This window comes from Hyla sarda, chromosome 4, assembly GCF_029499605.1.
Source record: "Hyla sarda isolate aHylSar1 chromosome 4, aHylSar1.hap1, whole genome shotgun sequence".
NCBI classification, from domain to species: domain Eukaryota; kingdom Metazoa; phylum Chordata; class Amphibia; order Anura; family Hylidae; genus Hyla; species Hyla sarda.
The window spans coordinates 402,968,913-402,983,414 of record NC_079192.1 but is presented as its reverse complement, the minus strand read 5'-3'; the positions used below and the strand labels follow the sequence as shown (position 1 = coordinate 402,983,414).

Below are 14,502 nucleotides of genomic sequence, written 5' to 3'. Positions count from 1 at the left end.
ATGGCTAGAGGTCTTCATCTCAGAAGCCCCATCTATATGCCCCAATATGGACAGGGGCTCCCCCCTTCATGGAGGGCCAGGGGCTCCCCCCTTCATGGAGGGCCAGGGGCTCCCCTCTTCATGGAGGGCCAGGGGCTCCCCTCTTCCGCAAACATAAAGTGGCTGTCTTCATGACATACTCATGTATCCACATTGCAGGGCAAGAGGATAAATGTAAAGAGTGGTGGTCACCTGAACCGGCTGGTAAGGAGACCTTGTACATACTTGGAGACATGGTGGCGCATGTGCCAAGCTTGCTTCCATACAGGCACCCTGGATGGCAAACACTGGAATTAGCCAAACACCCGTGCAAACAGTACTGGGTCAGTCCATATGCGTGCAGAGAAACCCACCAGCTTCCCTACACACACAAATACCATACAATAGCGTTTCTTAAGAAAAGAGAATTTCCACCTATTAGAATGTTTCCCTGTGAGTCAATGTCAAACATAAAAATGTGAAATTTCCCCCCCCCAATAAGATAGTATCCCCACACCAGATAGGTCTGTTTAAAGGGGCAATCCAGGTTTATACTTCTTATCCCCTATCAAAAGGATAGGGGATAAGATGTATGATTGCAGGGGTCCTGCTGCTGGGGACCGCCGCAATCTCAGTGCAGCCCTTGTAATTCTGTACCGAGTGCTGCTTCAGAGACGGGGATGTGAAGTCACGGTCGCGCCCCTCCAGTGACGCCACGCCCCCTCCATTCACGTCTATGGGAGGGGGCGCACCCCCTCCCATAGACGTGAATTGAGGGGGCATGGCGTAACCGGGGGGGCATGACCGTGAGGTCACGTCCTCGTCTCGGAAGCAGAGATCGCGGGGGTCCCCAGCAGTGGGACCCCTGCGATCATACATCTTATCCCCTATCCTTTGGATAGGGGATAAGATGTTTAAACCCAGAATACCCCTTAAATGTGAACCAGAAGCCCCAATTGGCTATAACTAAAATTTAAGTGTTCCATCAGCTGAGGTTCCTCTTCCGGATGGCCACAAGCCTTCCTAATATTCCATTATCCGCCATTACCCAAGGGCTCTACTCTCAGTAAAATAGACACTTGTGGAGAAACAGAATTAAAGAAGATTTCGACAAATCTCATTTCATTACGTTAAGCTCTTCCTTTCGTAATTTTATTTGTCTGTTAAAGACGTGGCCATGAATTAATCGCTGCGTCCAGACAACCGGATCCAGACATTGAAAGAATGAGCCATAGATGTGTTGGCTATATAGAGAGTCTGTCTTGAAGAGGTTCTCCGATGGTCACCTGTGTAGAGGTAGACTGGTCAGAGCGCCCATGCTGACTGCCACCTTCCACCTAAAGTGCCTTCAGAACTGGACTACGGAGTAATAGAAGATGTTTTTATTTATTTTTTTTAGAGCTGAGGCAAGTGCTCTCTATAACCCAAAGTGCAGGAAAAAATGCAAACATGTCACCCTAAAAAAAGGTGCACAAAGGATTCGATCTATCGCTAAGCCCTACTCCAACAGGAGAGAGGCCCCCCAACAAACCTACCCTTCACCTCCTGGCCAAAAGGCACCTGCAAGTATTCAGGTTCGATGCCCTTTTCGCTGAAGCTACTAAGGGGCCACAAATGCACCTGGCTTCAACCTAAGCATTAACCAGGGTATCAGCCAAGGAGCCGTATACTGATGGCATCTCAACCGAAGCCAAGATGCCCTGGGGATACAGGGAGGTGAGGAACCTAATGGCCACACACACCCAGGAGGGACACCCAGAAGGGCTACCACATCCTGACAAATCCTGTGTACAAACAAACACGTAAAGTGGCACAGTGACATACAAAAAGAATAAATAAGTGGACGAGTGCAGATATACTGCCCGGTCATCAGGCCGGATATATCAAAATTTCCCTGATCCTAACCAGAAGGCCGGGATACAAGGGTGAGTGCCAAAGGTGAAGAGTAGAGATAAGCGAACTTACAGTAAATTCGATTCGTCACAAACTTGTCGGCTCGGCAGTTGATGACTTATCCTGCGTAAATTAGTTCAGCTTTCAGGTGCTCCGGTGGGCTGGAAAAGGTGGATACAGTCCTAGGAAAGAGTCTCCTAGGACTGTATCCACCATTTCCAGACCACCTGAAAGCTGAACTAATTTATGCAGGAAAAGTCATCAACTGCCGAGCCGAGAAGTTTGTGACGAATCGAATTTACTGTAAGTTCGCTCATCTCTAGTGAAGAGTAATGGTGCAGTGCGTTCACTCAGTGAGTTATAACACCCAGTGAGTTTCAGCACCTCAGGGTCACCAACCCCCGAGGCACAAAAGTACCTCGGCTCTAGACCCTCCCAGCCTCAAGCGAGACCCGGAGGTAACAGGTCACATCAGAGCAGCCATTTAGCTGGTTTCGTGGCACCAGCCCCGGAACACCTCGGTACACCTGCTCCTCCATGTAGCCATCCATTCCTACTAGTGGACTACCTGATAAGAACAGATACTACACTTGATCTTAGCCAAAAGGCCAAGAAGCGATAGTGGCGTAATAGAAGATGGTGGCCTGGTCTGGTGGATCAGGTTTTCCTATCGATGGTCAGGGGTTTGTGAGTCACTTACCTAGATAAGAGATGGCACCAAGATGCATTATGGGAAGAAGATAAGTTGGAGGAGGCAATGTTCTGTTGGGTTCTGTTACTGTGACACATTCCACCTACCTAAACATTGTACAGACCAAGTCCCACCCTTCACGACAGTTCCTTTCTGTATTTCACAACAGTAGGACCCCCTAATGGTAGCGGCCCCCTTCAGCAGAATAATGCCCCTGGCCAACACCGCAGACATGGTTTAGGAATGGGAAACATGACAAAAACCATCAAGGTGGTGACATGGCTCCAACATTCACCAGATCTCATATGTTCCATTGAGGCCAAACCTCACGACTTACAGGACACCTTCACAGGTCTATGGAGTCCAAGCCTCGATGGGTCAGAGCTGTTTGGTGGCACAATACTTTTCTCCAAATCAATGGCAAATACATGTACCCATATAGGAGAACAATTGCATACATCTGGGGAACCAATTTCCCAAACCCTCGCACTTAAGATTTTAGGGGAGCTGCAGACTCTGTCCGCCGCAATGAATATTCCTCCGGCGTGTTTACCCTCGCAAATCCCCGGCGCACACAATATATTCTGTAACACTTCCTACATGGAGCAGATGGATCATATAATGCAAATTAATAATTATTTTTGGAAGAGAGGTGAAGCGTTGGGGGAACCCTCCACCGTAAATATAATATAATATAATATATATATAAAAATGTGTAGGAATTCCAGCACTGGATGGCCTTCAGTGCGGTGCAGGAGTCCCCCAGCGTGCCATGCTGGATAACCAAATACTTCCACTCTTTAGGACACAGCACCTGTCACGAGGTCCAGGTTAAATGCATTAAAACTTTTTTTGCTTTTTACTGCATTTAACCCAGACCTCGTGACTGGTGCTGTGTCCTAAAGAGTGGAAATATATACCGTATTTATTTATTACCTTAAAAAATTTTTTTTTTTGTACATTTCTGGTAAATATTTAGTTTTTATTTATATTTGGTAACTAAAAATTTTTTGCGTGTGTGTGTTATATATATTATATATTATATATATATATATATATATATATACACACACACACAAATTATTTAAAAAAAAATTACCAGAAATGTACAAAAAAAAATAATAATTAAGTACCGTATATCTATATATATTATACACAAATTATTTTTAGTCACCAAAAAATAATATAAAATTTACCAGAAATGTACAAAAAAATTTATATAATAAAAATATATATTTTACACATACAAATTATTTTTAGTTACCAAAAATAAAAAAAAAATAAAAAATGTCATATGAGATTCCAAAGCCAATGTATTTTAAACATAACAAAGATCCAGGATGAAACAGATAGTCACGATGCACAAGCAGAAACAGATAGTCACGATGCACAAGCAGAAACAGATAGTCACGATGCACAAGCAGAAACAGATAGTCACGATGCACAAGCACAAGTCCGTATCACAAAATCATCAAACCCTATATCGGCCTTTGGCTGTCCGGCCACCATGCTGGGAGTTGTAGTTTTGCAGCAGCTGGAGGCACCCTGGTAAGGGAACACTGCTGTAAAATAATAAGTGGGCTACTAATCCTGCTACACACTGCAGCAGCGAAAAATACGTGACATGTAGCTGAGCTTAATTTGCTGTCTGTGCAATGTTGTAAAATCACTGACAAGTCATCCCACCAATGAACAGAGCTGGACAGGTCTTCAATGTATACATATATATATCTCATTTTTATTAAATTTTTTTCGTATCATAATTATTATATGCACATTTATATAAATAAAAAATGATATAGATATATTTTGTATTTCTATATAATTATCATTATTATTATTATTAAAAATAGTGTATATTCACATTGTATTTTACCAGTGTTTCCCAACCAGGATGCCTCCAGCTGTGGCAAAGCTACAACTCCCAGCATGCCCGGACAGCCGAAGGCTGTCCGGGCATGCTGGGAGTTGTAGTTTTGCCACAGCTGGAGGCACCCTGGTAGGGAAACACTGGTATATACATTATTTACACGCACAGCAGTGCCGAATTTGTCACTTCACCGGTCCATTTACGAACCGAGCTCAATACACCTCCCTGCATGCACTGTACTACATAACCAAACCGGCTCTGCTACATCTCTTGATAATGTGCAGCCATTTGGTTGGCAAAAATTATTTTATTTTTTTTAAATAATAAACAAAAAGACCCAAAAATACCACAAGATAATACACCGAGATAATGGCTTAATCCTCCCCCCGATCCACCCTTTATATACATAAGCTGGAGAGAAATACGGATGCCATACGGGAGGGGGTGTAGAAGAATAGGGATTTAGGGATTTCGCCTCACCTGGGAGGGATAACAGGGTAGCAGATGGCGGTGCTCCTCTTGGGGGAAGCAGTGTGTGACATCCAGGCTCCGGGTACTTACAGGCGGCTGCTGGTGATGGCGCGCTGCTGCTCTGGCTGCATCGTTGGCATTCAGCCTGCTGCACCTGCACTATTCCTGCACAGCTGCTGTGACCTTATTCCTCCGCACAATCCTCAGCGAGGCCGTGTCATCATTTCCTGTGTGCAGCGTAAATCCTTGCAGCTCAGGGTAAGGTCATTCCTGCACACTGCAGCAGGGATCCCTCCTCCTCATCGCTGCCAGTGCTCTGACATGTTTACATATTGCAGCAGCAGCAGCAGCTCCCTCCTCCCCCTACAGGTACAGTGACACGTCATCCCAACGTGCAGCGCCGCTGAGAAGGCTTGACTATGGGTTAAATAACCCCACAAAAACACACGTGTATAGCAATAAAGCAAATGGAAAAATGTGCAGGGAAAAAAAAATATTTTAAATAGTTCCCCCTGTTCACATCATATCTGTCTGAGCCATACACTGGATAGACATCAAAAGGATTTCCAAGCATAACCTCTGATGGATGAATGTACTTCAGGTATGTATACAGCATTTATTTATGTATGTGTGTATAGCATTTATGTATGTATGTACAGTATGTATGTATGTACAGCATTTATGTATGTATCTGTGTATAGCATTTATGTATGTACGTCCTTTATGTATGAATGTGTGTATAGCATTTATGTATGTACGTCCTTTATGTATGTGCGTATAGCATTTATGTATGTACGTCCTTTATGTATGCATGTATGTACAGTATGTATGTATAGCATTTATGTATGTACGTCCTTTATGTATGTATCTGTGTATAGCATTTATGTATGTGTGTTTGTACGTCCTTTATGTATGAATGTGTGTATAGCATTTATGTATGTATGTCCTTTATGTATGTATCTGTGTATAGCATTTATGTATGTGTGTATGTACGTCCTTTATGTATGTGTGTATATAGCATTTATGTATGTACGTCCTTTATGTATGTGCGTATAGCATTTATGTATGTACAGTATGTATAGCATTTATGTATGTATGTACAGTATGTATGTGTGTATAGCATTTATGTATATACGTACGTACGTCCGTCCTTTATGTATGCATGTATGTACAGTATGTATGTGTGTATAGCATTTATGTATGTACGTCCTTTATGTATGTATCTGTGTATAGCATTTATGTATGTGTGTTTGTACGTCCTTTATGTATGAATGTGTGTATAGCATTTATGTACGTACGTCCTTTATGTATGTGTGTATAGCATTTATGTATGTACGTCCTTTATGTATCTGTGTATAGCATTTATGTATGTACGTCCTTTATGTATGTATCTGTGTATAGCATTTATGTATGTGTGTATGTACGTCCTTTATGTATGTGTGTACAGCATTTATGTATGTACGTCCTTTATGTATGTGTGTATAGCATTTATGTATGTACGTCCTTTATGTATGTATCTGTGTATAGCATTTATGTATGTGTGTATGTACGTCCTTTATGTATGTGTGTACAGCATTTATGTATGTACGTCCTTTATGTATGTGTGTATAGCATTTATGTATGTACGTCCTTTATGTATCTGTGTATAGCATTTATGTATGTACGTACGTCCTTTATGTATCTGTGTATAGCATTTATGTATGTACGTACGTCCTTTATGTATGTGTATATAGCATTAATGTATGTGTGTACAGCATTTATGTATGTACGTCCTTTATGTATGTATCTGTGTATAGCATTTATGTATGTGTGTATGTACGTCCTTTATGTATGTGTGTACAGCATTTATGTATGTACGTCCTTTATGTATGTACGTCCTTTATGTATGTGTGTGTGTATAGCATTTATGTATGTACGTACGTCCTTTATGTATGTGTATATAGCATTAATGTATATGTGTACAGCATTTATGTATGAATGTACTTCAGGTATGTATACAGCATTTATGTATGTGTGTACGTCCTTTATGTATGTGTGTACAGCATTTATGTATGAATGTCCTTTATGTATGTATGTGTGTATAGCATTTATTTATGTATGCAAGTATAGCATTTATGTATATATATGTGTACAGCATTTATGTATGTGTGTACAGCATTTATGTATGAATGTCCTTTATGTATGTATGTGTGTATAGCATTTATTTATGTATGCAAGTATAGCATTTATGTATATATATGTGTACAGCATTTATGTATGTGTGTACAGCATTTATGTATGTTCATCATGTATGAATGTACGTCATTTGTGTATGTCATTGATGTATGAATGTACGTCATTTATGTATGAATGTACTTCATGTATGTATACAGCATTTATGTATGTTCAGCAGTTACATATGTACGTCATTTATGCTTTTTGTACAGCATGTATGTATGAATGTACTGCATGTATGTATGTATGTATGTGTACATCATTTATGAATGTACAACCTTTATATTTTATGTACAGCGTTTATGTACGTATGTCATGTATGTACGCCATTTATGTTACTGATGTATGCATTTATAAGATTGCATACATAACGGGCCTTAGACCGGGACCATGTGGCAGAAATTATTTGCAGCGAAATATACTTGTGCATGTGCACACATGGCGGATAGGCTGTAGGTTTTGACTTCTTTATTGGTAAAATCTGTAACGAATCCGCAAGGTGTGAACATAACCTTCACGAGAATTGGTTCCCGAGTCACCGCCAACCCATCATTGTGTGTAGGAGCTGCCAGGATAGCCAAGTACAGTGCTCAGCTATCACTGGCAGCTTCCATAGACAATGAATGGAGCATCGGTGCACATGTGTGACCACCACTCCGTTTTGTAGGAGACTTAGAGGGGTATTCCAGGGAATTTTTTTTTATATATATTAGATATATATATCTATCAACTGGCTCCAGAAAACAGATTTGCAAATTACTTCTATAAAAAATAAATAAAAAAAAAAACACTTAATCCTTCCAGTAGTTACCAGCTGCTGAAGTTGAGTCGTTCTTTCCAGTCAGACCACAGTGATCTCTGCTGACACCTGTCTGTCTGTCTCAGGAACTGTCCAGAGTAGGAGTAAATCCCCATACAAACAGTTCATGAGACAGACAGGGGTGTCAGCAGAGATCACTGTGGTCAGACTGGAAAGAACAATTCAACTTCAGCAGCTGATGATCTTAATCCTTCCAGTAGTTATCCGCTCCTGAAGTTGAGTAGTTATTTTCCCTCTGACCACAGTGCTCTCTGCTGACACCTCTGCTTGTCTCAGGAACTGTCCAGAGTAGGAGCAAATCCCCATAGCAAACCTCTAATGCTTGAGACAGTTTCTGAGACAGACAGACAGGTGTTAGCAGAGAGCACTGTGGTCAGACTGGAAAGAACAACTCAACTTCAGCAGCTTAGTACTGAAAGCATTAAGATTTTTTTTTTAAGACCACTGGAAGGATTAAGATTTTTTAACAGAAGAAGTCATTTACAAATCTGTTTAAAAGGGGTACTCTGCTGCTCAGCGTTTGGAACAAACTGTCTTGACAGGGGTCACGCCCCCTCCCATAGACTTGCATTGAGGGGGCGGGGTGTGACGTCATGAGGGGGCGGGGCTATGAAGTCACGAGCTCCCGGCGCCAGCTCCAGCGTTCGCGCAACAGTTTGTTCCAAACGTTGGAGCTGGCGCCGGGAGCTCGTGACGTCATAGCCCCGCTGAGCAGCAGAGTACCCCTTTAACTTTCTGAAGCCAGTTGATTTAAAAAAAAAAATAAATAAAAAAAAACTTTTTTTTCCTGGAATACCCCTTTAAGACCCCTGAGATCACACACTTCTCTCCTATTCTTAAATAATTTTACCGGGTAGGGATAGATCACATGTGGGATCCAACAGCCATGCTTGTGCCTTACTGGCTGACGCGTTTCAGCCATCCATTTGCATTGCTTCACCCATAATGATCCCTCTTATCCAGAACGCCATCTTCTAGCTGTAGGGCACAGGCCTTGGGATCTATTGTCCTCTGTATTCGGCCTCCAGGGTAATGTCCTCACGGTTTACATTGTTCTGTGATTGCAGGAGCAGTAAAAAAAAAAAAAAAAAAAACACACGGCCCAAGATCCGTAACAGCCGCAGCTATAAATATGTCACCACAAAGGGGACCTTTGTCCTGCACGGTGAAGACAAGGAAGCGCCGAGCCCGAGTCTACGGAGCGGATGACAACTTAATACTGGGATTGTTTTTAGGGAAAACACGGTGAGATCGCCAACCAACACAGTACGACCTCAGAGCAAGGTTGTCTGCCAGATAGGAATACGGCAAATGTATACACACCCGTGTCATTCACCTCTGCAGGACAGAGTCTATATAGTGTCCCAGCCCACCATCAACGCGACACCTTAAATCCAGCTTAAAAACGACATGAAACGACCCATTGTTCTGGGTGACAAGTCCCAACATGGTCGGCAGACGGATCAAAAAGTCAATTATGTGATTTTTACAGGTCAGGGGAGGGAGGACGCCAAGATCACAGGAAAATGTGAGGGCAAAAATATAGATTTAACAAAAAAAAATAAAAAAAAATAAATAAAAACTCACAAAAAACAAACAATGTGATAGTCAGCAATTCTCATCTACAGGAATCACCATTCGGCTTTACAGGAGTAATCTCCGCTGCTCAGCGTTTGGAATAAACTGTTCCTAACGCTGGAGCCGGGAGCTCGTGACGTCATAGCCCCGCCCCCTCAATGCAAGTCTATGGGAGGGGGCGTGACTGTCGTCACGCCCCCTCCCATAGACTTGCATTGAGGGGGCGGGGCTATGACGTCACGAGCTCCCGGCTCCAGCGTTCGGAACAGTTTATTCCAAACGCTGAGCAGCGGAGTACCCCTTTAAATTTAAATTCAAACTGTTTATGAAAATAACTGCCCTTGTTGCCCATAGCAACCAATGAAGGCACAGCTCTAATTTTAAATCCTGCTCTTCCAAAAATTAAAGCTGCGCTTGATTGGTTGCCCATAACAATGAGCCATTGTTACCCACCGTCTTGCATATAGCAACCGATCACGGCACTGCTTTAAATTTTTCAATAGCAGAACTTAAAATGGGAATTGTGTCATTATTGGTTGCTATGGACAACGAGGAGAGTTTTTCTAAACTGGTAGCTAAGCAGTACTTAAAGGAGTAGTCCAGTGGTGAACAACTAATCCCCTTTCCTAAGGATAGGGGATAAGTTGCAGTATCTCCTGTATGGGACCCCGACAGCCCGCGGGAAGGGGGCGTGTCGACCACTGCACGAAACGGCAGTCGACACGCCCCCTCAATACAACTCTATGGCAGAGCCAAAGCGCAATCTCCGGCTCTGCCATGGCTATGTATTGAAGAGGTGGAAGTTGGTTGAATTCCAAGCTAGAGTGTACACGGGAACAGGAAGTCCATTACAGGATGTACACCAAACAGTAAATTGGGCTAATAAAGACCAACAAAACAGTTTTCATCAAAAGCAGAAGGAAAGCATAAAAGATCACAGAAAGATAGTAAAATAACATTTATCAATATATGCAGTTTGTATATTAGACTATTAGTCTCATCGTCAGACAATCCTTTTAATGTAACGATGGGAATCATACAGCATCAGTACTGTGCCAGGATGCTTTAAGCCAAAGTACAAACTCTTGGAGGATCCTATATTGGCAAAGGGACATTTTCACCAGGTGCCCCAAAAATGGTTTTGCCATTCTGTAATTTTAGAAGCTTTTGGGTCGAAACCATTTGTCCCCACATGGTAAAATAAGGTTGGGACAACTCTTCAGCAAAGGGTTAGATGGCTACCATTTACCTAGACCAGGTCCCCATACATTTAACAGCTAAGTCAGCCAAACTTTACAGTTTTATGGGGACTAGCCAACCATCTTATGTGTATGGGGTCTGCCAACTCCACACAGTAAGTGATGTCAGGGTAAGGAAACATCAGGCATGTTGGATTCCATCAGAAGGGGTGTCTATCGATGGCATATTCCCCAATCACTATGGAGAACACATGTAGGCTTTGCCAAACAGAACTTAAATCTGTACGGGAGGTATAGCTGTAGGCTAAACAAAGGTTACTCTCACAGCTATTGAAGGTAAATGGGACCCCTTTAGATTGTAACCAGCCAACACAAGGTCAACCATTGCTCCAAGCATGATCTACCATGAATGTAATTTCCATCCATGACCCATCTACTGGTAGAACAATCAGAAGCACCAACGAACAAGTCTTAGGCAACAAGTCAAGTACTATTATTACAACAAGTAGATGTTTACGGTGTCCCAGCCCTGCTATGGAACGGACATTCCCAGTTATATTGAGGTCAAAATTATAATTAACATTTCCAAAATTAAATCTTATACACACCCGTGGACCCGGCACTCCCTGGAAAGACTAGAAGATTAACCTAACGATAGAACACATGGAAAGACATGAGAAAACGTGACTACCGATCTGACAACCCACCCAGACTGGGCGTGACTGGGACATAAGGTGAAAGATGTTGTGACGTCATCAACCTTAAAGTTTTTGTCTGGTGACTTCTTGGTCTTGCTGCATTAGGTCAATAAAAATGCAAAGAAAACATTTGCCCTGCAGGGGGAAAAAATGCCGATCTTGCAGTAGATTTCCCTTGTCTTAATGAACTCTCTTTGCAGACACCTTGGAATCTACTTATTTTCGGGATGCATTTTTTAGGTCTATGGCCAACCTATCTGCCTTCAGATTTCCATGGAAACTAAATAGAATTATGAACAACTTTTTGTTCAGTCCAAGCGGTACATAAAGGGTCAGATCTAGCCCTCAACCTTATCCGAAAACATCTGCTACCCAACAACTTCTACCAACATCTGGATCATAGGTGATGAGACATTCAGCACATTCTGATAGATCAAAACTCTTATATTCTATATAGGATAAACTAAAAATACCAGGTAAAGTCCTTGAGTCATTCTCCTTCAAACTTTAACCATGTGATCATCAATATGGAAACCCGAAAAGCTATCACCGATAAAGTCTTTCATCCAATTGAAAACAAAAATAGAGAAACAGAAACCTAGTCGCACATCCACAATTTGTATTTTGATCTAATTGCTTCTCAGCATAAATTCATAAACATGTTCGTATACATTTTGATCAAAAAGTACAAGCCCTCTCACCACGTCAAGGCCACCTATTCAGCCCTCTGGTAGGGAGCACATGGTGGGTATTCACACTGGTGTGGTGCTCTGTGGTGGCCATTGTTTCTGTGATGCTTTGTCTGTAGGGTGGTGCGGCCCAGGGGCTTGGTCAGACAGCAGTTGGGCTGCCTGGCCACTGGGTCATTCCCCCTGTGGGCATGGTGTCTCGGAGGCAGTGGTCGCCGCCCGGCAATGGGCCAGTGTTAGGTTAGGGACCTAACTAGGTGGCCTTGATGTGGCGAGTGGGCTTGTACTTTTTGATCAAAATGTATAACAACCTGTTTTTTTTTTTTTTATTATGCTGAGAAGCAATCAGATCAAAATACAAATGGTGGATGTGCGGCTGTGTTTCTCTATTTGCGTTTTCATCCAACTTAAGCAGGACATAGAGCTATCTATTCCAATATCCCTATACACACGCACGCCCGACTTGTAAAAATGCTCGATCCTACTTGCTCTCAACATCCGCCAATGGGTTAAGAGTCAAGAGTCTACCATACACATTATATGGTCAGCCGATCCCACCAAAATCAGTGGGCTTGGCAAACATACATCTGATGTGTACGGCCAGCTTTACCCCATTTCACTTTTTGTAGCTTTACTGGAACTTGGGGTAGCTGGGTATCAACCACAGTTGTTATGGCCATAATGGTCACCAACCAACACTGACCCAAGAAAGAGAGGAGTATGACTTTAGTTTACAGCACAGGTCATCCTGGCTAAAATTGCTGTTGCCCATGTTCTTCAATGAGGTTTCTGCACATGAATTACTAAATTCTCATCAGAGGTGTAACTTGAAACTCTTAGGTCCTAGTGCAAAATTTTTAAGAGGGTCATGGACCTGGGTGCAAATGCTAACTACGCAATCCTAATGCTTATATATAAGAGAGATTTAGGTGCAACTACATATAGTGTCAAACTTAGAGTACCTGTCAAAAAAAAAAACATTTACATGTAATTTTTATGTGTCTACGACCTATATTTCTCTCTGAATTACCTTTATTTACTTGACATAATTTGCTCAGTGAGGTTTCTGTCCATGCAGAGGCATGGGGCGTGTTCCTCTTTTCTCCTCACTGTGATAACTCCTCCCCCTCCTCCCTCACTCTGCTCTTACTCAAAGAGGGCCCTGGACCTGCCCGGATCCCTGTCAATCACTCATGGTGTCCATGACCAATGGACACTGCAGGACTGGTATGTGTCCCAGGAGGCAGGGGAACCAGTTTTTTTTCACTGGCTTTTGCAATTTTCTATTGCAAAACACATTGGGGGAGATTTATCAAAACCTGTCCAGAGGAAAAGTTGCTGACTTGCCCATAGCGACCTATTAGATCCCTTCTTTAATTTTTTCAGAGACCTTTTCAAAAATGAAAGAAGCGATCCGATTGGTCAACTCAGTTGCTATGGGCAACTCAACAACTTTTCCTCTGCACATGTTTTGATAAATCTCCCCCATTGTATCTGACAGTGCCCATTTAAGCAAATACACTGTCATGGTATCAGATGGCAGATGATGCTCAACCCCTGAATGCAGATGTGCATAGATACTTGGGGGCAGAGCCTGCTCTTGTGGTCCATTGCTAAAGGCAATCCACAGCAATAAATGCATACAATGGAGGATGCCTGCAAGCGACCACAAGTACCACAATGGCATCCTGCACCAGATAAATAGGTGTGGATGTGATGAAATCAAAATAATCTATATGGAATAAAGGTGCATTACTGTGGTGGATGTAACAGTGACATTGGCTAACCCTCAAATTTAGACATTAGCCAGTATATTGTTAGATGAAGGACATACCTGAGCCCGCACACCAACGCCAAGGTTTCTCAAGTGGCCCGGGACTTAACACTAACCTACCTGTGCATGATAAAGTAAAACCAGGGGCCAGTGGGCAATTACAGCAGTGTTAGATCAGACTCACAGCCTTCTCCCAGGTTACCGCCAGTGTGGCTACACACACATACAGTGGGAGGAGGGATACAAGCTATAAGCCCCACCCAAGATGGCTGGTAAGTTGCTGGCCTCACAGGTGAACCTTAATGCTACCTAAAATGATAATAAAAGCGCATTGGTATGCCCACTGGCCCCTGGTTCTGCTTATCATGCACAGGTAGGTTAGTGTTAGGTCCCGTGCCACTTGAGAAACCTTGGCATTGGTGTGCGGGCTCATGTATGTCCTTCATCTAAGGATATAATGGCTAATGTCTCAATTTTCATCAGTTTTGAGGGTTAGCCAATGTCACCGTTACATCCACCACAGTAATGCACCTTTATTCCATATAGATTATAGTGCCAATTTAAGTCCAGAGTCCACTGGTAAGATG

At 42.6% G+C, this 14,502-nt stretch overlaps 1 protein-coding gene and 1 pseudogene across 5 annotated transcripts in view; both read right to left on the bottom strand.

The window, feature by feature from the left end:
- The window catches only part of PACSIN2 (protein kinase C and casein kinase substrate in neurons 2), a 112,449-nt gene that overhangs the window by 60,801 nt on the left and 37,146 nt on the right, over positions 1-14,502 (bottom strand). The window contains exon 1 of one of the 5 annotated variants that reach the window (XM_056517415.1): positions 4,953-5,273. The exons of 2 other annotated variants lie outside the window; for them this stretch is intronic. The gene's annotated coding sequence lies outside the window, so the exon portion shown is untranslated. Of the gene's footprint in view, positions 1-4,952; positions 5,274-14,502 lie in introns of those variants that run through there. 2 more of the 5 variants (XM_056517411.1, XM_056517413.1) reach the window with 2 other exon arrangements.
- On the bottom strand, positions 2,322-2,531 carry LOC130267853 (U2 spliceosomal RNA; annotated as a pseudogene).